A 25,963-nucleotide genomic window follows, 5' to 3' on the forward strand; every position below is an offset into this window, starting at 1 on the left:
AGAACTCGATTTAGACTATTTGGCACCTAAAATTGTCAAAATTGTTGTTGAAGTCAATGGCAGAGATCCAGGGATCAATTTTGAGTTGTTTCCAGCCTTCCTGACTAGGCTTGGGCAAATTTGCCAAAACTCGCCGCTAGTGAAATGTTGCTGACACCCATTAAAGTCGAAGGCGTCTAAATTTTTTTGACACACGGCAAAATTATTTTGACGTGTGTCATTTTTTTTGATGCACGACAACATAAAAATCTATGGGCGTCATTTTCTTTTATCAAGGGTTGAATTTCGAGTTGAAAACTCCTATCACCTCGAAATGTAAATAAAAAAAGACCAACCAAAATGTATTAAAAGAATGGAATTTCGGGTGAATAGGCGGTAATCGAATTTGGATCGTAATCAATCGAATTTGATTTGTAGTTTTTCCCAAAAAAACTTTGATTTTTCTAAGTCCACCAAATGACTCCAAATTGGTTCTAGGATGTCCCCCATAAAGGCTAAAACAGCAATTCGGCAAGTTTTAGATGGGAAATAGTCGGTCTCATTTTTAAAGAAACAGTACATGATAAAAAAAACATTCAAATTCAAATTGAATTTGGACTATTCCCTAGTGATATACACTATGGGGCAGATTTATCAAGGTTTGAATTTTAAAGTAATGGGAGATTTTTTAAACTCCCATAGTTAAAAAAGACCAAATTTATCAAAAAAAAAATGTTTCCAGGTGAATATGTCCTTTTTCAATTGAATTTGAATCGTCCGAATTGAAGTAACAGCACATTCAATCAAATTTGAATCAAGGTTTTTCCCAAAAGAAACCATTTGATTTTTCAAAGTCCACCAATTGACTCCAAATAGGTTCTAAGAGGTCCCCCATAGGCTAAAACAGCAATTCGGCAGGTTTTAAATGGGGAATAGTTGAAGTTGAATTTTTAAAGAGACAGTACATGATAAAGTTTGATATTCAAATTTTACATTTATTTCAAATTCCAATCGAATATGGACTATTCCCTAGTCGAAGCACACAAAAAATAGCTCAAAAATCGTTTTTTTTTGTTTGTTTTTTTCATTTGAATTTTTACTTTGACATTTGATAAACCTTATTTAATCAACTCTGAGGTTTTTGGATTTTTTTTGCTAGAAATTGTTTGAAAAACTCTTTTTTAGAGGTTTTTGAGGTATTTGTATTTGTTAGTGCATAGTTCAGTGCTTTTTTCGTCCGTACTTTTTATGTTCGGATCTTTTAATAAATTCCATTACTTTCATGGTTTTAGAGAATTTAAGTTTAGTTGTGGTTTCAAAAACCTCTAAAACCACTTAAATCTGACCTTTAATAAATAGGTTTCCACACATGTATTGCTAGAATGCAACACTAGGGTTACATAGAGGTCTTTAGAAAGAAGCAATCTAATCCTTATGGCTGGAAAGCCAAGGGCCATCACAATTAAAGGAGAAGGAAACCCCCTGGGTGCAAAAACCCTCCCCCCTCCCCTGTGTTGCTTCCCCTCCCTTACCCTGTGTTGCTTCCCCTCCCTCCTCCCCCCTGGCCTACCTGCCACGCATGGCAAATGCCCCTAACTTGTTACTTACCCCTCTGCGCAGGACTAGTCCACGGAGTTCACAGACGCCATCTTCTTCCACGCGATCTTCTTCCTGCTTTGACCGGAATTTTGGAGCATGCGCAGTAGGAGCATTTCGCCGGTACGGATCTACTGCGCATGCACCAAAAGCTTTGTTTAAGCACCAAAATGAGTACAACTGTGTAAAAGATCTCACAAACAAAGAAATAGATGTTTTATACAGCAATAGTCATAATCACTGTGTTTGTTTACATTGCTTAACTTATTGTAGTGCAATATGACAAATCTTGACATACAAATCTGTCCTTATAGCTTTCAGAATTTTATTTTGTATTCTATTTCATATTCTGTGCTGCTGTTAGTTACATAGTTACATAGTTACATAGTTACATAGTTAAATTGGGTTGAAAAAATACAAAGTTCATCAAGTTCAACCCCTCCAAATTAAAACCCAGCATCCATGCACACACCCCTCCCTACTTTTAATTAAATTCTATATACCCATACCTATACTAACTATAGAGCTTAGTATCACAATAGCCTTTGATATTATGTCTGTCCAAAAAATCATCCAAGCCATTCTTAAAGGCATTAACTGAATCAGCCATCACAACATCACCCAGCAGTTAGTTACTGAGCTTAGGGACCAACTCACAATATACTGTTTATACAGAATAGAAACGTCACAATACAATATAGACTGTCAGCTCAGAATTTAACATTTAGCATCAGAATGTAATCAGTCTTATAACATCAACTTATATGATAGACAAACCTCATTATCTGCTTTTAAAATTGTGTTTGTGAGTGTCACTGACACTTCTCAAGATGGTAATAAGGTTGAAGTCCTCAACAGTTTCCGGGTTTGCAAAAGCTATATTAAATTAGTGCAAAGGAAAAAAATTTGAGCAAAGATATAAGATTTTCGCATTGTGGATAGTTTTATCAACTTTCATTCTCCCATTAGTATTATTTCTCTGTCATCTCAGGGGGGACACAGGATAATTCAGGGTACGTGACTGGAGATCCAGCTTAACCCCACACACGGTTCTCAGTCATTTTTTCCAATTGTCCTGCTCCCGGAAGGATGGACAGCACGCTAAGGAAAGAGTATTTTCTTTATCTCAGTGATCAGTCATCCGGACAGCTAGGGCAGCACCAGGAGAAGGATTACCTGCATCCTAGAGAGCTAGCCCCCTATGCGGGACCTTCACCGGGAGTACCCACACTCCCACAAAACAGGGAGTAGCAGCCACCCAGGGTCCTAACCCAAAACAGAACCTTTCTCAGGCTGTGAGCCCCGCTCCACAAGGGACATCTCAAGACATGTGGGGAAGAACGGCAGGGGGCCAGTGTCACTGTGGGCTTTACAGTTAACCCAATCCCTGGCATCTCTACAGGGACTCCCTACCATAGCGCATAATCTGGGAAAGGTCTCATCCAAACTGAATCAGAGGCACAGTGAAACACAGAAGAGAGCAGACAGCCCTAAAGCTGGCGCCACCCATTACAATATCTCTGATGTGTCATCAATAGATCATAATTCCTCATAATCAGAAGGGGAACGTCCTCCTTCAGATGCTTCATCAGGAGAGTAAGGTAACCAGAGCGAGAGTAAGGACAAGGAAGCACAACATGATGTTGATGGCATAATTAAAGTACTTGACATACTCAATATCACACAAACACAGGAAGAAAAGAGTCACACTACAGGGTTGGTCAAGAGACAATACAAGCAGGGCCGGAACTAGGGGTAGGCAGAAGAGGCAGCTGCCTAGGGCACAACAATTGGGGGGCACTGGGCAGCTGCCTCTTCTGCCTACCCCTAGACCAGACTCAACTGCTCACCAGACAGAATTTGCACTCGAAAACGACACGCACGTCATTGGTGCACATGTGCGTAAGCGAGCAATGTCACCGTGCATGCGCATAAACATGTGACGTCACTGCGCATGCGATGGGGTAAGTTGGGGCGAGCTGGCCATCTGGGTTGCCTAGCGTGCCCGGCTGGCCTGGCCCGGCTCTGAACCCAGGTCTGTAGCCTGCATCCCAGCACATGGCCAGCTGACTAATCTGATACAGACAGGAGGAATGTAATTTTCCAGAATGGAAATTTTAGGCCACAAAGAAATTTTACAAGTCTTACCCTTTCCCCAAGGATTTAGTGGACAAGTAGTCTAACCCTCCGGTAGTGGATTCACCAGTATCACAACTATCCAAGTCTACCACTCTAGCAGTCACGGATTAAGCAGCATTTAAGGACCCCTCTGACTGACTGAGAACAGTATGTGGGGTTAAGCTGGACCTCCAGTCATGCCCCCGAATTAATTTAACAAGTGTCCTGCCTACAGGAGGGTGGAGCTCAACCCCTACGGTTCCCTGTGTCCCCCTATTGACTACAGACAAACGGTCTAACTGGTGAGTATTAAAATCCGGTTTTCTTGCTGTAGGGGAACTAGAATTCCTAGTACATGGGTAAAAGGTGAAGTTCAAATGAATGTCCTAATCTCAGACTCCAGGGATCTGTCTAAATGCTAACACCACAGGATATATGTCTAGAATATATGTCTGCTGACTCTTTGCCAAAAGAAAAGTTTGCTCTGTCTAGAACCAGCATGTATTTATTATACATGACATTGAACCTCTTAGCAAAACTAAGCCTTTGTTTCTATGCCTTACACCAGTGATCCCCAACCAGTAGCTCGTGAGCAACATCCCCAACCCCTTGGATGTTGCTCCCAGTGGCCTCAAAGCAGGTGATTATTTTTGAATTCCAGGGTTTAAGGCAAGATTTGGTTGTATAAAAAACAGATGTACTGCCAAACAGAGACTCCTGTAGGCTGGCAGTCCACATAGGGCTACCAATAGCCAATTACATCCCTTATTTGACACCACCCAGGAATATTTTTCATGCTGGTGTTGATCCCCAACTCTTTTTACATCTGAATGTTGCTCACGTGTGAAAAAGGTTGGGGACCCCTGCCTTACACTGTATAAAGACATTTAAATTGTTTTACTCATAACTACATAGAACTCCTCAGTGACTTATAATGTCATTATCCTTTAAGCTAGAGGATGCATTATAGCCGTAATTTTTAGTAATTCAATTTTGAGCTGTTTCCATCCTAAAACATAAGAGAGTTTTTCACCTTGTCGTGTAATGTCCTGCACTACAGATACTTGAATCAAATTCTTTTAACCCCAGCCTCACATGCTAATGGTCAACACCCATGTATAACCTTTTTATGGAATAAATTTAAATCAGGTTCTCATACATGGTTGTACTTGTTTCTAGATCATACTGATCCTATTGAAAATAATAGGATCTCCTTGGATGCAGTATAGCATAGATAGCAATAATCAGTAACCAGAATATCTGTATTACAAAATGTTGGTACTTTACATAGGATATATAAAGAAACATAGAATAAAGAATGTTTTTTCCAGACCTGTGCTGGCTTTTTAAGATGTTTTTTAGTAAAGTTCAATCTAGCCTTTCTATTCTTGATGCTTATGAGCGGCTTGTACCTTGCAGTGCACACCCTGTGTTTTCTTTCATACAGTCTTCTCTTTATGGTAGACTTGGATATCGATATGCCTACCTCCTGGAGAGTGTTGTTCACTTGTTTGGCTGTTGTGAAGGGGTTTCTCTTCACCATGGAAATGATTCTGCGATCATCCACCAATGTTGTCTTCTGTGGACATCAAGGTCTTTTTGCATTGCTGAGTTCACCAGTGCTTTCTTTCATTCTCAGGATGTACCAAACTGTAGATTTTGCCACTCCTAATATTGTAGCAATTTATTGGATGGGTTTTTTTTCTGTTTTCGCTGCTTAAGAATGGCTTCTTTAATTTCTTTCAAGTTGTGTGTCACTGCAAAATTTTCCACATACATGCACCCCCCCCCCAAAATCAACTTCAGGGCTTTTATCTGCTTCATTAATAATGACATGACGAAGGAATTGCCGACACCTCCCCATGAAATAGCCTTTGAGTCAATTGTCCAATTGCTTTTGAGCCCCTGAAATGAAGTGATTGTGTTAATAAAAGGCTTTAGTTCCTCACATTTTTTTGCTATCTTTTTTGTTCAACCCACTGAATTAAAGCTGAAAGTCTGCAGTTCAACTGCATCTGAGTTGTTTCTTTTAAAATTTATTGTGGTAATGTACAGAACCAAAATTAGAAAAAAGTTGTCTCTGTCCAAATATTTTTGGACCTAACTGTATATAGTATATATTTTAGACTCAATTTTATCAAAATAATCCAAAATTGTAAAAATGATTTCCCTTTTCTCTGTAATACAAAAGCATTACCTTGAACTTGATCCAAACTAAGATTCGATAAATCTTTATTGGAAGCAGAACCAGTCTATTGGGTTTATATATGTTTAAATGATTTTCTAGTAGACTTAAGGTATGAAGATTCAAATGACAGAAAAATCCATTATCCAGAAAACCCCAAGTACAGAGAATACTGAATAACAGGTCCAATACCTGTATATATAAAAATATAATATTTTCATTTTAGAACTCTCAAGCACCTGGATTCACCTTCTCAGATCAATTTATTCAAATTTCAACCATACTACCATATGGATATATTTATGGACTTGGAGAAACTGAACACAGACCATATCATCATGACTTGAATTGGGTTATTTGGGGAATGTTTGCCAAAGACCAACCACCTGGGGTAAGTAGGCAATGTACAGAATTACGCATTATAATGCTACTGTTCTAAAAAAGTACAATAACAATAAACATATTAATAAGATACATATACATTTTCATTAATTTCTTGCCAAATATGTTTTTTTCAAATAACTCTAGAACGTATTTGCTACACAGCAACACATGCTATACATTTAGGTGCAAGCTCTAGTATTATCATATGTATAAAATAGTAAACACCAAAGCAAAAAGTTGAGCTGCACTCTGATAAAGTGCAACTGGTTGATATAGTGTAAAATTATGGGCATTCTTTCAACCATTTTTCAAGTCTGAATTCTGTAGATCATTTCTAAACACTGGGGGAAAAAACACTAACTACCAATCAGTGTTTAGCTTTTTTTTAGCCAGCTACAGGCAGAACAATGTAGGACCAATATTTAAAATGAGCCCCCTTAACCTTAAAATGCAGTATGCCAGTCAGTTTATTTAATTAATGTGTTGTATAAAAATGCTTAAAGATTTGTGTTAGTTAATTCGCCTTCATTCAACATTTATTCATGCATACAGTATACAACAATATTAAACAAATTTGCTGTCTTCATATGTTACTGAGCTAGAAATACACAAAAGGAACCCTTAAAGCATGATGGTTTTTTAAGTCTGTGCAGAGCTGCAGAAACAAGATCTCCGCCTGCCTATGTCTTGGTAAAAATAAATATAATGGCAATGTTTTTCTACTGACATTTCACAGTTTTTTATCTGCTTACGTTAACAATGAGAGAATCCTTTTATCAAAATTCTAATTTTGGTACAATTATGTTTATCCATGAAGCATTTTCTAATTTAAACTATTTTTAACTTTGACCTTAATGAATTGAAATTGTACACTCTGAATCATTTATGAATGGTATCGCAAAGTAAATTGTCCATGCACACTTATCTTTACCCTTTTCCAGTATTTAGATGTATTTAGCAATGAGATAGAAACAGTCAGAAATGTATTGACATGTGAATTAATTTATTTTCAATCTACTTTAAAGCTTTAACCTAAACCACAATGTTGCATGAAGGAGATATTCAAAGCTGTGTAAAAAAAGACAATTATAGACATTTCATTTCAATAATTTAAAGGGAAAACAGATATTTTTGAAGAGGTCTTTTAAACAAGATTCCATTGCTTCAAAGTTTTTATACTGCACTAGAACAGTAAATACTAACTGCTGATTAGTTATTTAAGAATAGCAACTGTACTGCAATGCAAATGCTTTTGAATTTAAAAGAGCCAGAGGAACATGTTAAAAATGGTTCTGCAAACAACAGATTGTTCAAACAAAAATCATAATTTGAACTAACTGGATGACATTTTCAACTATATATTTTATGCTGTTCAGATATAGATATTTCACTGTACCCTAATATTTTTTTGTTTTCTATTTACTTACTGACTTTTCTCATTGCAGTATACTATAAACACCTACGGTGTTCACCCCTGTTCATGGTGTTTTTCTGCTTAACAGCAATTTAATGGGTAGAACAATAGAGTGCTTTCCTGTGATCATTAGAAAAAGTATTTAAACTATTACTGTACTGTATTCTGTACTTCTACTATATCTGTTTATGCTAGCTTCACTATACTATCGTTATTACAGTTTTCATAGATTTTGCTTTGCGCTGAAGGGTTAAGCAGATTTTTTTTCTTACATATGTACTTTATACTGTTTTATTTATCAAGTTGTGTGCACAGTGCATACTCAACGAAAGTGTTAATATAATGTCAATGTATTAATAAAAAAGTTATTCATTTATTTACTTTGTGGATAAGCATTCAATCCATATCATGATATTCATGAAGTCATATTATAGTAAACCTAAGAACACATTTTAAAAATAAGTATAATAGCAATATCATTGAAATAGAATGTGTCACTTTAACATTTATTATAAATACAGTTTTAAATCTGTGTACTGAATTTGTGCTATGGAAATGTAAAATTTGCAGTGTTTAGACGAAATGGGTAGTGCACAAAAATTAACAAGAGTTACAGAATAAAACTTGGATTGTTGAGCCCTGCTATCAAAAGCTTACAGTGTTAATTGCTTGTCTGTTTAATCCTGCTAAGGACTCTAAATCCTGCAATGATAACAGTATCAAGGTTAAAGAAACAGTTCAGTATAAAAATTAAACTGGGCAAATAGCTGTGAAAAATAAAAAATGTTTCTAATATAGTTAGTTAGCTGAAAATATAATCTATAAAGGCTGGAGTGACTGGATAGCTAATATAATAGCAAGAACATAAGTTCCTCCCTTGTAGCTCTCTAACCTGTTAGTTAGTCAGTGATTTGAGCTCTCAGGTCAGGATCAAAATAAAATTAACTGAGCAGATATGTCCCATGTGCCCCCTCCCCACTTCTAGAGGGCTGATTCACTATGGGTCGAATATCGAGGGTTAATTAACCCTCGATATTCGACTAGGAATTGAAATCCTTCGACTTCGAATATCGAAGTTGAAGGATTTAGCGCAAATTCTGCGATCGTACGATCGAAGGAATATCCTTCGATCAAAAAAACTTAGGCAAGCCTATGGGGACCTTCCCCATAGGCTAACATTGACTTCGGTAGCTTTTATCTGCCGAACTAGGGGGGTCGAAGTTTTTTTTAAAGAGACAGTACTTCGACTATCGAATGGTCGAATAGTCGAACGATTTTTACTACGAATCCTTCGATTCGAAGTCGTAGTCGTAGTCGAAGGTCGAAGTAGCCCATTCGATGGTCGAAGTAGCCCAAAAAAACCTTCGAAATTCGAAGTTTTTTTACTTCAAATCCTTCACTCGAATTTAGTGAATCGGCCCCTAAGTCTCTGACTGACTGAGGTTAAAGAGATGCAAGGGGATTGTGTTCTGGCTATTACATATATATTACTATCAATTTACTCTAGCTTTAATAGATTTTGGTTAATTATAGAATTATAATGGTTAATTATATTGAAAACATTTATTTTGCACAGCCTATATTTCTGCCCAGATTTTTGTTTACGCTGAACAGTACCTTTAAGGTAGGACCTGTTAACAACTGCAATAAAATGCTCTTTTAAAAAAAATTAGAATCTTGATGACTGTTATGCCAGCACTAAGGATCAGATTTATGAATCTTAATTAATCTGGGTTCAGGCATACAACTGCAGAGGCTGTGAATTCATTTGCTTGTGTTTTCTGGATTCAAGTACTTTGGCTTGCTGCTCATCGATGTTTTAAAACCATGTTTATATATCTGCCCTATAATGGTCTCACTAGAGAACCTAACATTGAGGGCCCACACAACAGTTATAGGCAGGTGCCAAATGTAATACTTAGCACTTGTCATATGTCATATACAAATTGTATAAATAAGAAAGGGCCTATTCTTGACTAGTGCCCAGGAGATCTTGGTCACAAAATGTTCTCAGTAGTATTCAAATTTTTTATGATGATGTTGGTGTATATATTTTCTTCTTTTTTTTTTTCAAAAGATGTATACCGTTAGCAGGAGGTGAAATAATTAACAGTGGAAACAGAAACATGAGAAAGTTGAAGGGGAAATAGGAACAGTATTTCATGTATGTGTTTCCCAGACAAGCTTCTATTATCAACATACTGTATAAACATACACAATTGTGTGTGGCTAATCATGACTAAAAGTTATAAAAAGCATTTCAAGCCATGACTCCTGTTAAGGGAACTCACTCTCACATTTACTTTTTTTTTCTTCAGTCAGGAAAACCTTCTAGGAGAATCAATTTGCCCCTCTAAGTGTACTAAAATATGGCAATTGAAAAGTTAATATAATCATATCAGGCAGGTGCTAGAACTATAAAAGACATAAAGGGGAAAGTAATTAAAAATTGCAAGCAATATATAAAATTGTGTTTTTGTGAATGTTTAGCGCTGCTCCCAATTTAAAATCATTCACTGGTGAATATTACATTATTCACATTATTATTAATGCAACACCTGCTCTGGTGTTTGGTTAAATATTTTGTCACAGAATATGCTTTGCAATTGCAAAATTTTATTCCATACATTGCAAATGTTTGCAAACGTCATTAGGTTGCAAACTTTACAAGGTCTGTAATCCACCAAAAAGGATGCAAACATGGTCACTAACATCCACAATGTTCATTGCAAAAGTTTTTTGTGGTAACAATCCTAACAAGTAGCAAGACAAAAAATTGTTTAATAAACTTAGGGAAGTAATTGTATAGCAATGCACCACATGTTTACTGTTCAATAATTTCCCAATTTGGTTTTAACTAATGAATTGAAAAGAATTTTTGGTGCAGTTTCAAATTTTCAGACTCAATGTGCAGCGTGTTGCATGAATTTAATCTGCATTAAACTATGTTCAAATAGCATTACTCATAGGATAATGATTTGTAACTGGCCTATCCTAAATAAAATATTTAGGTCTCATTTAGGAAAAATATTTTTTATTAATCTATAATTTACATATTTGTAATATTTGTTTTATCGTACAGTATGTGCAATATGCTGATATTGACTATATGGAAAGACAAATGGATTTACCTTTAGGCCAGAATTCTTTTATTTTACTGTATTTTATTATAAAATGTCTGTTTCTTGCCATAGTAATGAGCACATTTTTTGGCAGGCATGGATTGGCAACAAAAAAGTCACCAAAACAAAATTGGTCGCCACAAGAAAAATGCCCAATGATTTTAATGCATTTGGAGTGAGAAAAAAATGTCACGTGCAAAAACATTTTTGAAGCCCGTTGACTTCAATGCAGTTTGTGAATCTTTCCACGTGTTCCAGAGCTTTCATGCTCAGGCAATCATAAAGTTTTGTACGCAAAAAAGCTTGGCAATGGAGACAAAAGCAGGCTATTTTAATGAAGAGAAACTTTAGCATTCTCGTATTTTGCTCATCGCTGGTGATGAGCACAATTTTTTTGGCAGGTATCACCATGTTGTAGAGGAAGAAAAGTTGTGTTCTCACAAAAAACCCCACTCATTGAATTTAATGTGTTTTGGAAATTAAGCCATTTCAAGAATTTTTGGCAAAAGATATGGGACAGATTTTCTCACTAGCCAATACACAATGAATGCTATTTATAGCACACAGGGGACAGGGAAAATGTGTTGTGACAGCACACAGTTTCATTTCCTCTCATGTGCCGTTTAGGTGATAGGGTGCGGGGTGCTGTTCTAATGGAGAGGAGAACAACATAATTAAGGATGTACTCATGCAGAGTAGAATAGAATATAGACAGAGCAAAACTGTACAGACTGTGAGATATGCAAAGTGGAATTGCATTGGGCAAGGTATTTATCTTTAGCATCTAACAGTACAGAATATTATATATTATTATTATTATATATATGTTTAATATGTTTAAACTTCTGTAAATTAAATTTGTAAAATTGGAAGTTCTACAGATAATATTCACAGGAAGTGCTTTCAGTTTACCTGCATGATTGCTACTTAAAGGGATACTGTCATGGGAAAAACATTTTTTTTCAAAATGAATTAATTAATAGTGCTGCTCCATCAGAATTCTGCACTGAAATCCATTTCTCAAAAGAGCAAACAGATTTTTTTATATTCAATTTTGAAATCTGACATGGGGCTGGACATATTGTCAATTTCCCAGCTGCCCCAAGTCATTTGCTCTTTTGAGAAATGGATTTCAGTGCAGAATTCTGCTGGATCAGCACTATTGACTGATTAATTTTGAAAAAAATTTTTTTCCCCATGACAGTATCTCTTTCTGTTGGAAGTCCATGTATTGTTTAGTCGGCACATGAGTGTTCACCATAAAGTTTTCTCTGTCTGTGCCATAATGGTAAAATGAATATGGCAATGTGTAGTATATTAGACATGCCTTACTTTGTTTTATATTTATTATGTATTTAATTATTTCATGTTTGTGTTAACACTGTGTTAGAGCATACTATTATACAGCTATGTTAAAGCAAGTTTTTATTTCACTACATTTCTCTTGTTGGGTCTGGCCAGATTTGCCTGGTGTCATAATGGATCAATCACTTGTGTATACCACTTAATGGTATACACAAGTTGCAGTAAGTGCAATCCCCTCTTGTTGCAAAGATGTAAATAAGAAATTCTCAGGAATTGTGAAATGCAGTGTAACATCTATTTGAAAATGATCTGCTTACTTGAAGAAGACTCAGCTTTGTCAGTTGCATTTTCTTACAACTCTTGGTAGAGCACGAGTTACATGTGACTCAGTCCTCTCTCAGATGAGCCCTCTCTGTACTGGTGGAGGAAGCCTTAACCCCACTGAATTCACCCACCAAATTTGACTTCTAAAAGCTGTGGCACCATTACTTCTTAAAACAAAATCATAGCTCTTTACTGAATAAATGGTTCACAATCTCTTTCTTGATGCTGATTAGATGGTACAAACCTAAATCATTTCATAAATGCGCAAACACGTTAATCTCTTGCATGGTACTTTTCCTTAATCTCAGCTGTAGTGTTCACAACACCCCAGAGGTAGTACATATTGGTGGACTAGTCCCACAGCTACAGTAGGTGATGCTCACAGTGGTATACTATTCCAGTGAATCCGAATTCTTCATACTGACTTCTGGAGTCCCCATGCTAGTGGGTGACAGCACAGGGTGCTTACCCATCCTGACCTCCTCATTGGAGCCAATGACTGATCCTGCCTCTCAGGGTAGAACCACATGGACAATTTTCCCGCAATTGTGCCGGATCTGACGTGCTGCACCAAAACACAGGCGTTGAGTCGGATGCAATGGAAAACAAGGTAAGCCACAGCAACGTCGAATGGTGTTGCAGCGTTCGTCTGACGTGACACGACTGTCGGATGCAGATGCTGCATATTGCGTCTGCATCGACAGTCATGTCGTGTCGGATGAATGATGTGACTTTATCCGATATTTCTATCTCTTACCTTATTTCCGGCGTATCCGTCTTGATGCCTGCGTTTTGATGGAGCACGTTGAATCGGACAGAAAACGCTCGTTTAGTTCTACCCTGACACCCAAGTGAGGTATTACAAATTTTTTATTACTCACTTCTCCTACAAAGGCCTACCTGTACCTCAGACCCTTTAGCACATCACTTCCTCCAGCTACTGGGGAGTGAAGACACAGAATATAGACTAGGGAATACTGACACCTAGGGGCAGATTTATTAAGGGTCGAAGTGAAAATTCTAATTAAAATCGCATTTCGAGCTATTTTTTGTGTACTTCGACTAGGTAATAGTCCAAATTTGATTGTCAGTTTCTTTCCTCTGTGCTGAGACCTGTAGGATATTTCCTAAAAAAACAACATAAAATAATGAATGGGTAACCAAACTTATTTATTCCAATCCAAAGCAGTTGCCATTCTGTATCTCTATATACTGTATGTGCGCGTGTGTATAATTTTTTTTTATTTTTAAACCCATATTTTATTAAAGACTTACAGAACTCACGCAGCATATCTGGACTTTTTCAAGAATGGCACATTGGAGTGGTGGCTTCAAGAAATCAAAGACTTTCTTCAAAATGTTTTGAAATGTAATGGCATATGGATAGTAAGTTTTAAAAGCTTTTTGTCACTATTCATAAATCAATGTTTCTGTTAGTACTGCATCTAGATAAAACACAAAGGGTCAGATTTATCAAAGGTCAAGGTGAATATTCTAAATGAAAAAATTTGAAATTCAAGCTATTTTTGTGTACTTCGACTAGGGAAAAGTCCAAATTTGATTCCAATTTGGAAAAAATTCAAAAATTAAAATATCAAATTTATCATGTACTGTCTCTTCAAAAATTCGCCTTCGACCATTCGCCATCTAAAACCTGCCGAATTGCAGTTTTAGCCTATGGGGGACCTCCTAGAACCTATTTGGAGTCAATTGGTGGACTTTGAAAAAACTAAGGTTTTTCTGGGGGGAAACTTTGAATCAAATTCGATTGAATGCTCTATTCCTTCGATTCGAACAATTTGAATATGGACCTATTCGATCAAAAACTGACCTATTCGACCAAAAAATTTTTAACTTCATTTCGGTTTTTTTCAATTCAAAATTCGACCCTTGATAAATATGGCTCAAAGTGTAATTGCTTCTAATTATGTTTCAGGATATAAATTAACCTGCTAATTTTGCACATTTGGGGGTTCATTATAAAAACTTTATATTTTTTTCTCTAAAAAATTTATTTTTTTCACTAAAACTTGAATTTTTCAAGATTTATTATGCCCCAAAACTGCAAAAATCCCAATCTGCAAATACTCCATCTAAAACCTGTCAAATTCATGTAAAAGTCAATGTTAACTGCCCATTTAGCCATTGGATACTGTTAACCTTCAAAAATTTGGGGATCGGTGCTGGTTTTCGCTCGAAAACTCGATAAATTCTATGTAATTGAGTGTTTTAAGCCTATAAACTCGAAAATTTCTAGGTTATTTAAAGCATATGAACTCAAGTTTATATGCTTTTCAGATTTCTTTTCGATCCAATTTTTCAAGTTTAATTATAAGTACATTAGCCAAAATCTAGGATGAGAGTTAGGTTGAGTTTGTTTCTGGTAACATGTGAGAAAAAAATTAGTTTTAGTAAATAGCCCCCTTTGGAAAGTGACAATACAGGTTTAAACAAATTTCCAGTTGTGCATGTATATTTTATGAATAGAGTCTTTGTTTTCATCAGTTCAAGACATAAGTTATCAAGAGAATGTCACATATACAAATGTAGGGTTTATGAAAGAAAGGGCTAGATATTCTCAGATGACCCTAATACCATCACCCAGATTCTAAAAGCTCAATCAGAGATAAAAGGTTAGCTTTTACTTCCAACATTCTAACATTCTATCAGATTAGGTCAATGTCATAATATTTAAAAAGTTAAATATGTTTTAATTTTTTGAGTTTGTATTGCAAAAACGTGATTAGCAACACATTACTATTATGAAAAAATTTAGAATTCCTACACTGTGAAGTAAATTAAAATGTGTTAAAAATCATCTGAAGTCTAAAACAGCATCATGTTGCATTATAAAATAAAATGACTGTGCTGGGGGATGTAGATTCCAAATTTTATATTAATACTCTCTGTATGAAATCTCAGTACAATATAATGAAATATAGAAAATATGTTAGTATACAGATGGTGCCAATTATTGCTATACATTTTTGTTGGTGGCTTAATATATTCCACTTTTAACTCCATTTAATAAACAGATCATTATTGCATAGGTTTTCAATTAAAGTTAGTGTGGCATTATGTACTGTGGTGAGCCATGTGGTGTCAAAGGTTTTCATCCTGTACTTTACACAAGACTGAACTTCTACATCATTTAAAACAACTGTATGTAGATATTGTGGTATACATTAATAGTGTAACAATGTTATTCTATTTAGATTTGGAATCAAAAATGTCTAAATCACAAGACTTTTTGTATGGACACTGAACAAATCCTTCCAGATTGATCTCTTGTTTAACACTGTTAGTCATTATGTCCACAGTGTCTATGGATGGTCACATGCAAAACCAACATATGGGTAAGTAGTTTTTCATTTTTTTGGAATCAGTCAGTGGTTCCAATGAGGAGGTCAAGATGGGTAAGTATCCTGTGCTGTCACCCACTAGCATAGAAACTCAAGAGGTCAGAATATAATATATATGAATACAATAGTGAAAAAAAACAAATACCTAAAATTGTTATGCTTTTTCTCATTTTGAATGGGTCAAAAAAATGTAAAAGTTCCATAGATGGCTCCCATTGACTTCTACATGAACTCAGCAGTGTTTAGATGTTTTGTATGAGTTTTATAAAAGCATAATTCATAATTCAAGAGTTTTAATGCCAAAAATTGAATGTGCTGCAATAATTTCAAATGTTTAATAAATTACTCCCAAAGTATAACAAAGAAGGGTGCATCTCTCATTTCACAGGGAATTACAGTGTGGATGAAATACAAATGCCCCTTATTTGACCATTATTCTATGGTCAAAGACTGTGGACCCAGCAGAAACAGTGTTCCAAATAAATTCACAATAAAATCTTATAAGAAGCCTGTGAGTGCATTTCTTTTTTGCAAAGTTTAAATAAACTTAAATATTTTAATTGCGTTCATCTGAAAGATTTCCAGTTGGAGCTAATTATTGAATGTGGCTAAATTTTGAATCAGCAATATGTTATCTTGTATCTACAGTATATATATGTATATATATATATGTGTGTGTGTGTAAGCATGTATTGTAAAGTTATTACCTTGGTATCTAAAAAACGTGATTATATGCAAATTTTTTGCAAGTCAAGATTTTGGCAGTTCATTTCAGATTTAATGACAATACATTAGAGATGTTTAATTTGCACTTCAATAAGCAAGTTAGTAAGAGCCCTTTTATAGACATTCATGACCTGACAATTCTTGCTAATTTAAATATTGCTATAATGAAAGAAACTATCAAGGTCACTTTAATTCAAAATATGTTATATTTGGCAGCAAACCAATGATTCAACCACAATGCAGGAATGTTAAAAATGCAGACACCAATAAGTTTGCGTTTAGCATGCTTCCATATTACTTATATATCCAATAGTCCAATAGCTCTTGTCTTCAGTATATGTTCTACCCCTCAACTTTATTTTTAATAAAACTAAAGTCTGCTCACAGTTTTGTACTACACTGTTTTATTGTTATAAACAGTGTAGTACAGAAAATGTAAAGCATCACCTTGGTTACTTAGAAGTTATGTGAAAGGGAATAACTGTCTATATAATGGACTCTTCCTTGGGTTATATGTTTGAGATTGATAAGTCTGTTATTGGTAAGTAGGGATGTAGCGAACTGTTCGCCGGCGAACTTGTTCGCGTGAACTTCGACCGCTCGCGGCCGCCGAATGTTCGCGAACGTCGCGCGACGTTCGCATTTTGAGTTCGCGTTCGATTCGAATACAAATCGTTCGACCATTCGACCATTCGAATTCCTTTGACCGCGTTCGCGAACACCAAATCGGCAGTTCGCTACATCCCTATTGGTAAGTACTTTTAAACTAGCACATGTCAGGAAGCAGCTCATTTTGCCAATGCAAATTATAAAAGACTTCTGTTGCAGGAGTGGATGTGCATACGACTTTTTACTATTTATTAAGGTCCTATCTACATTGAAAATCTCTTACGGTGAATAAACTGTAAATACGTAGAATAACCCAGGGTGTCCAAATTGTAACTACTGTATGTTATACAACCAAAACCAGGTTAATGGACTTGCCCCCAGGTGGCTGTGAAACCATCCGCATACAATGTAAAAATAAAAATTTTTTACATTGTTTGCTGATCATTTCACAGCCACCTGGGGGCAAGTCCATTAATGTGGTTTTGGTTGTATAACATATTTTAGAAGTAGAGAAAAATGAAAATGTTATTCACTGTTTTCTTACATTGCTGTTCCACATCTGAAAAGCTGCATGTGTATTAAGTATTATAGTGGCAATGAAACTGGGTGATATTTGCATGACAAGCTGCCTAAGAGTAGTAAGCTTATGTAGAAAATGGTATATACATTTATGGTATAATCGTTTTATTTCTTATGCAATTGAAATTATTATTAGTGATGGGCAAATTTATTCGCCAGGCGCGAATTTGCGGGGAATTTGCGCGATTCGCCGCCAGCGAATAAATTCGCGAAACGCCCGCAAAAATTCGCCCAAAAAAATTTGCCGGCGTCGAAAAAAATGTCCACTGGCGTCAAAAACGTGAATTTTTCGCCGTTTCGCAAATTTTCCGGCTAAGTGAAACGGCGCAAATTCGCCCATCACTAATTATTATGTATATTTTTTCTTCATGTTTTGTATACATACATGATATGATATATCTAAATTTACAAAAAAAAAAGATTTTTTTCAAAACTCGGGTGAATAAGATTGACTTGCAAACTCGATTCGAGTATTTTCACCAAAATTATTATTTTTTTGATTTTAAATTTGATTTTCAAAAGTCCACCAAACTACTCCAAATTGATTCTAGGAGATCCTCCATAGGCTAACACACCAATTCAGAAGGTTTTAGATGGCAAATAGTCAAATTCGAATTCTTAAAGGGACAGTACATGATACATTTCGAAATTTGAATTTGAATTTTTTTAAACTCAAATCAAATTTGGACTATTCCCTAGTCAAATTACACTAACATAAACTCAAAATTTGAATTTTCAATTTGATTAAGATAAATCTGCCCTACATGTTCTGCCTTTGTGGTGTACGATTGACCAGATACTGTATTTTAATAAATGTCCCCTTTTGCTGCATGTTCCTACAATAGAACTACATTAGTAGAATAATTATAAAATAATAATGTACAGGGTATTTGTATGAGCAATCCAAAAGAAAATCCTTCACAAATTTGACATGCTTGTTTGTGACTACTTCTTATATTATGTAGACATATTTATATCTAAAGGAAACAATTACAGCATTAATTTTAGGAAGCAAACACCTACCTGCCTTTAAACCATATTTAGCTTCACTCTGTGTGACCTCATATTTGGCAATATAGGAGCTTTTTTGTAGCATAGTGGAATAGAATTTCTGTAAAAGTTTGTGCAATGTATATGTTATTGCAAAGTTGAAAACGCCTTAATCAGTATCGCAATGAAGCTTCACCTTCTCTTTGACTTCAATGCATTTTAGTAAAATTTTATTTTGTGCATTTTCACTCATCACTTGTACAGGTACTAGCAGATACCTGTTAATGGGTCTGCCTACCTCTAGTCTAGTTTGCTACCCTATGCTGCTATTTCTGCCTGGCCGAACCGAATCCGATTCCTAATTTGCATATGCAAATTAGGGGTGGGGAGAGAAATCACTTGACTTGACAAGGAAGTAAAAATGTTTTCCCCTTCCCACCTCTAATTTGCATATGCAAATTAGGGTTCGGATTCGGTTCGGTATTCGGCCAAATCTTTCGCAAAGGATTCGGGGGTTCGGCCGAATCCAAAAAAGTTGATTCGGTGCATCCCTAATTACAGTATACAGTAAGTCATCAAAAAGTGTTGCAATAGTCACCTGAACATGTATAAATCAGTTCTCAGCTAATCCATATTGCAATATGCCATAATGGATTATAAATCAATCAATACCTTTTATCTCATCCTTAAGCCTTAATGTTAGGCATAAAGGAAACCCAAAAGCATATTGATCTTTGGGTTGTTGAGGAGGTGGGGCACATCTCGAGAAATAAAGAAGGGTAAGCCCACCACCACTCACAGATTTAAATGTAAAGTGACTTTTAATTTTAATAAATATTTCAATATGCCTGTACATGTACATATAATATACGAATGCATTTAAAGTGATCCAAAAGCTTCTGTATTAAAGAGATACTGACAAGCTCCTATAAAATTCATAGGCACTTGTCAGTATTAGTGAAGAGATAATGCACGCAAAATATTTGCAGTTGAAAGCACTGCATTAAAAACACGCACAAAAGCATATATATGTGTGCGTTTATAATACAAAAATACAAATAAACTGATTATTTCTTTGCAACAATAGCCTGAAAATCACAAATTAATTTGCATCAGTAGGCTGAATTGCATTGCTATTTTTCATGCTATTTACTAACTACTCACATATTGATGACTAATTTAGAGAATCTGAACAGACATATTGAATGCAACATCTCAAAAAGTGGTTTATAATTTAAATCTTGTTGCTATGCAACATGATTCACATTCATATTAATGGAATCTGAAAACAGTGTAGTTGCAGGTACTCTGAAACTTTTGCCAGAAACCTAAAATGTATGTTGTTGGTAGGGAAAATATTAAAGCTAATATTCTACCTTAAAGATACAAAAATTAAGTAATATAAGTAAGGAGTCATTTTTTAAGGGATGTTTGGGACAATAAAAAAGCCAATAGTATTATTTTGCCATTAACATTACGGGGGTTATTTATCAAGCTCCGAATATCCGAACCTTGAATAATTCGAAGTTTTCTGGGCAAAAAAAAGATATTAATAAGTCCGATAGTCTCTGAATCTGAAACCCCGGCATCTAAAAGCTCTCGAGGTCCTGTATAAGTCAATGGGGAAGGTCCCAGTTTCTGCACTGATGTCCACACCAATATTCGATTTCGGGGTTTCGGCGCAAAAAAATAAGGTCCATTCGGAAATTCGGAGTTGCTCAAAGTTTGATATTACAAATACTGAGATAAATTCGGACCTTGATTTCATACAGTATCTACTTTTGTTATAGTTAATTCTGATCTCTGGTACACAATATTTCAAATATTCTGTTGCAGTTCTCAACAATTTTGTTAGAAACTAATTAAAAAGTGTTAGTGCAACAATTACTATTGTACTCTGCAATAATTCAAATTCAATAAAATTATGTATCTTGTTCTATTATAGGGTATGCAAGTTAACGAAAGAGGGGCATGGGTTGACTTAAATACTCCACTTGAACATATTAATTTACACGTAAGAGGTGGATACAACATACCATGGCAAGAACCGGCTAATACTACTTTTTACAGGTAATGATAATCTTCTATAGAATACATATAAAAGTTATTACAGATATACAGTATGCATGATGCAATTTGATTTTTTTTATAACTAGGGTAAAAACAAAAATGAATCATTTGGATGCCTTAGACCAGGGATCCCCAACCTTTTGAACCGTGAGCAACATTTAGAAGTAAAAAGGAGTTGGGGAGCAACACAAGCATGAAAAATGTTCTTGGGGTGCCAAAAAGTGCTGTGATTGGCCATTTGGTAGCCCCTATGTGGATTGTCAACCTACATTGAGGATCTGTTTGGCAGTGCACCTGGTTTATATACAACCAAAACTTGCCTCCAAGCCTGGAATTCAACAATAAGCACCTGCTTTGAGGCCACTGAGAGCAACATTCAGGGGGTTGGAGAGCAACATGTTGCTCACGAGCTACTGGTTGGGGATCACTGCCTTAGACTAATTGTTTATGGAAAAATGTGCATTATTAGGAACATTCAGGATTTAACAGAATGGTCTAATTTCCTGAACCTACCTGTTTATGGAAAAATATGCATTATTAGGATTTAACAGAATGGTCTAATTTCCTGAACCTACCCTCAAATGGGAATATCTTAATTGTGTTTTGGGTGAAATCAATAAATTGTGGGTACTTATGTGTAACAACTGCACAATACATGTAAAACTCTGTTATCCTCTAAAAAAAAACCTTTTACATACATAGACAATGAGTAACATTTATACTGAACTACCTATTATCTAGAATAAAGAAGCTATTTTTTGTTACATAAGAGAACATTCTTCATTCTAAACCATTCTAGTCAGTGGCTTCTAGATGTCTGGATTGCAAAATCCTAAGTATAATCAGTTGCCCTTATCTGAATACTAGCAATACCTTTAAAGCCTTTAAAGACAAGTTAAAGAAAGTATAATAATTATTTTATAAAGAGAATAAGACACACATGGCATTTTGAATGTCACTGTAGGCAGGGCTATTTGAATGTCACCAAGGAAGAAGCTACTTGTCTAACACCGTTTGCGGTATCTAAGGGGTTAAGCAAAAGAGTAATCAAAGTCCAGGTAAAAGGGTCAATCCAGGCAGCAAGGTTCTTAATCAAAATAACAGGCCAAGGTCAATAACAGGAATCAGAGCAAATAGCAATAGATCACACCCAGGAACTCAATAAGATGAACCTATAATTGGGCAATGCCTATAATGTTCTGGCGAGGCCAATTTGGCCAAAAAGACGTGATGATGTCATGACCCTGCATGCTGACGCTACGCACTTTGACGCTCTGTCGTCATGACGTTGCGTCCATTCTGACGCGCGGGTGTCAAGATGTTGTGCACGTTTGACATACTACCGTCAGAATGTCTCACGTGGGAGCCCTGGGCACCGCAATCTTACCATAGTGGACCGGAGCGAAGGCCAGAGCAGTGAGTATTCCTTACACAAGTTTGAACAGTTCAGGCCAAGAGCCTATTCAAACTGCAAAGCTTATCTGCACTATTTCTAATCTAAGAGCCTGCAGTTTTATTACTGGTGAGACTGAGATACATTCACATTACTGAAAATAGTAATTTGTAATTAGATTCTTGTATAACATGACAAAAGAATCAGGTAGGTACTTAAAATGCCAATCCTCTTCTCTTTCACTAAACCATACATGTTTTTGAGATAGTTGTTTTGTATTGTATGCACACAATCCCCAAGGCAGTCATTTTCAATAAATCAGGCTTTTACCCATTAGCATTCCCTACTGGATGGCTGAGGTCTATTTTAAAATTGCTGCTTTTATTTACAGTAAATCTACTCATTGTATTAATAAATGAATTAATATACTAGAAAATATTGTTAATATTGTAAATATTGCTAGCACACTAACATGACAGCATATACATACTATGGGGTATCACTTTGGGAGAACTCTTTATACCAGAATTGCTTTAAGAGCGATAGGCTTTATTCGCTATTATTTTTAATGATTACCGTAAACTAATAGCAAGATACATGACAAAATCACCACTGTTTTTTTTTTTTTTTTAAAAAAAAAGGTTATATTTTTTTATGAACCTTTTCGTTTCTGACAATTTGAATTTGGCTTTAAATTACGGTAAGTATGAGTCCACTTAATATAACTAATTAAGTGAATTCAATTTGATTAATAGTGCATTTGTTTAAACTACGGACCAAGAATAGTGAAGGTGCAAATTTGCGGGCATTTTTACTGTTACACCAATTATACCTCTATCAAGCATACCCTAAAAGTGTGCTATGCACAAATAAAATTAGCAATGTAAGTTTATAACTTTTATTACATTTCCCTTTAACATTTGTAAGATATTATAATTACATTTAGCTGGATTTGAGCAGACAGTGTATCTCTGAACACCTCAGAATTAATTCTGCTGCTTCTGTCCTGTGTCACATCATGGATAAACACTAGTGTCCCCATTGCCACTGGCAGCCATTCATGCCCAAGCCATCACACTGCCTCTGCCACGTTTTATAGATGATGTGGTATTCTTTGGCTAATGAGCTGTCCCACGCCTTCTCCATACTTTTTTCTTGCCATCATTCTGGTAGAGGTTGTTCTTGGTTTCATCTGTCCAAAGAATGTTTTTCCAGAACTGTGCTTTTTTAGATGTTTTTTTTTTTTTTTTTAGCAAAGTCTAATCTAGCCTTTTTATTCTTAATACTTATGAGTGGCTTGCACCTTGCAGTGCACCCACTGTATTTACTTTGATGCAATCTTCTCTTGATGGTAGACTTGAATATCAATACGCCTACCTCCTGGAGAGTGTTCACTTGTTTGGCTGTTGTGAAGGGGCTTCTTATGTCTAGTGATGGGCGAATTTGCGCCGTTTCGCTTCGCCGAAAAATTCGCAAATTTTGCGCGAAACGGCGCCGGCGTCTCATTTTTGACGCCGGCGTCTCGTTTTTGACGCCGGCGCCCGTTTTTTCCGACGCCGGCGCCCGTTTTTGGCGCCGGCGTCCGTTTTTCGAAAAAAAATTTTGACGCCGGCGAATTTTTGCGGGCGTTTTGCGAATTTATTCGCTCGGCGCGAATCGCGCAAATTCGCCGCAAATTCGCGCCTGGCGAATAAATTCGCCCATCACTACTTATGTCACCATGTAAATGATTGTGCGATCATCCATCACTGTTGTCTTCCTTGGATGTCCAGGTCTTTTTGCGTTGCTGAGTTCACCAGTGTTTTCTTTCTTTCACAGGATGTACCAAACTGTAGATTTTGCCACTCCTAATATTGTAGCAATTTCTCAGATGGTTTTTTTTTCTGTTTTTGCAGCTTAGGGATGGCTTGTTTCACCTGCATGGAGAGCTCCTTTGGTCGCATGTTGTCTGTTCACAGCAAAATCTTTCACATACAAGTCTGCTTCATTGATAATGACATAACAAAGGAATTGGCCACACCTGCCCATGAAATTACATTTGAGTCAATTGTCCAATTGCTTATGAGCCCCTGAAATGAAGTGATTGTTCATTGAAATTCATGGTGAAGCGAAATGGGACAAATTCGCCCATCACTAACCAAGAATATATTATATAAATCTGCTTGCAGGGCTGCAAACTAGTGTAATCCACAATTACAGATTATACTGTAAGTATATAGGCACCCAACTTAATTAAGCAACAGATTTATTTTATTATTATTAGGGGTTATTTGCTAAAACTCAAAATTTCATAAATATGTGATGAATTAAAGCCTTTTTTTAACACAATCTCTTTTAGGGGCTCATAAGCAATTGGACAATTGACTCAAAGGCTATTTCATGGGCAGGTGCGGCCAATTCCTTTGTTATGTCATTATCAATGAAGCAGATAAAAGCCCTGGAGTTGATTTGGGGGGAGGGTGCTTGTATGTGAAAGATTTTGCTGTGAACAGACAACATGCGGTCAAAGGAGCTCTACATGCAGGTGAAACAAGCCATCCCTAAGCTGCAAAAACAGATAAAAAACCATCTGAGAAATTGCTACAATATTAGGAGTGGCAAAATCTACAGTTTGGTACATCCTGAGAACGGAAGCACTGGTGAACTCAGCAACACAAAAAGACCTGGACATCCAAGGAAGACAACAGTGATGGATGATCGCACAATCATTTCCATGGTGACAAAAGAAGCCCCTTCACAACAGCCAAACAAGTGAACACTCTCCAGGAGGTTGGCGTATTGATATTCAAGTCTACCATCAAGAGAAGATTGCATCAAAGTAAATACAGAGAGTGCACTGCAAGGTGCAAGCCACTCATAAGTATTAAGAATAAAAAGGCTAGATTAGACTTTGCTAAAAAAAAAAAAAAAAAAAAAAAACATCGAAAAAAGCACAGTTCTGGAAAAACATTTTTTGGACAGATGAAACCAAGAACAACCTCTACCAGAATGATGGCAAGAAAAAAGTATGGAGAAGGCGTGGGACAGCTCATTAGCCAAAGAATACCACATCATCTATAAAACATAGCAGAGGCAGTGTGATGGCTTGGGCGTGAATGGCTGCCAGTGGCACTGGGGACACTAGTGTTTATCCATGATGTGACACAGGACAGAAGCAGCAGAATTAATTCTGAGGTGTTCAGAGATACACTGTCTGCTCAAATCCAGCTTAATGTAATTATAATATTTTACAAATGTTAAAGGGAAATGTAATAAAAGTTATAAACTTACATTGCTAATTTTATTTGTGCAGAGCACACTTTTAGGGTATGCTTGATAGAGGTGTCATTGGAGCAAACATAGCAACTTTTTCAGGAAAACGTTTTATTACAAACACTGTACATTCCACTGGAGGAAGTGGTCACTAAACAGATTCCAAGTTTGCAAAAGCTATAAAATGAGGCAAATGAGAATTGACTGACCCAATTCCCTTAGGTAATCTTATGCAAATAACAAATACATCACTATGTAGTAGAGTGGATGAGAAGTTTGGTATTAAACAAGGCTAAGTCAATATCTAGGCAAAGGTCTGGAAAGGTAGACAACAAGGAAAACATAAATGGAAAACATAAATGGAATTGGAATTGAATAGAAAGTGAGAGTTGGAATCCAGACAAAGTCAGCAGTGAATGTCAGTGTACAGCATTTTTTACTGTAAAGACTATGACCAGTGACATTAATTTCAGGGAGCTGGTCACGTACTCTAAAGTTCATTTAATTATGTACAAGACAACAGTTAACAGTTAACTGTTAAGTTCATTTGGAAAA

Source organism: Xenopus laevis, chromosome 5S, assembly GCF_017654675.1.
Source record: "Xenopus laevis strain J_2021 chromosome 5S, Xenopus_laevis_v10.1, whole genome shotgun sequence".
Taxonomy (NCBI): Eukaryota; Metazoa; Chordata; class Amphibia; order Anura; family Pipidae; genus Xenopus; species Xenopus laevis.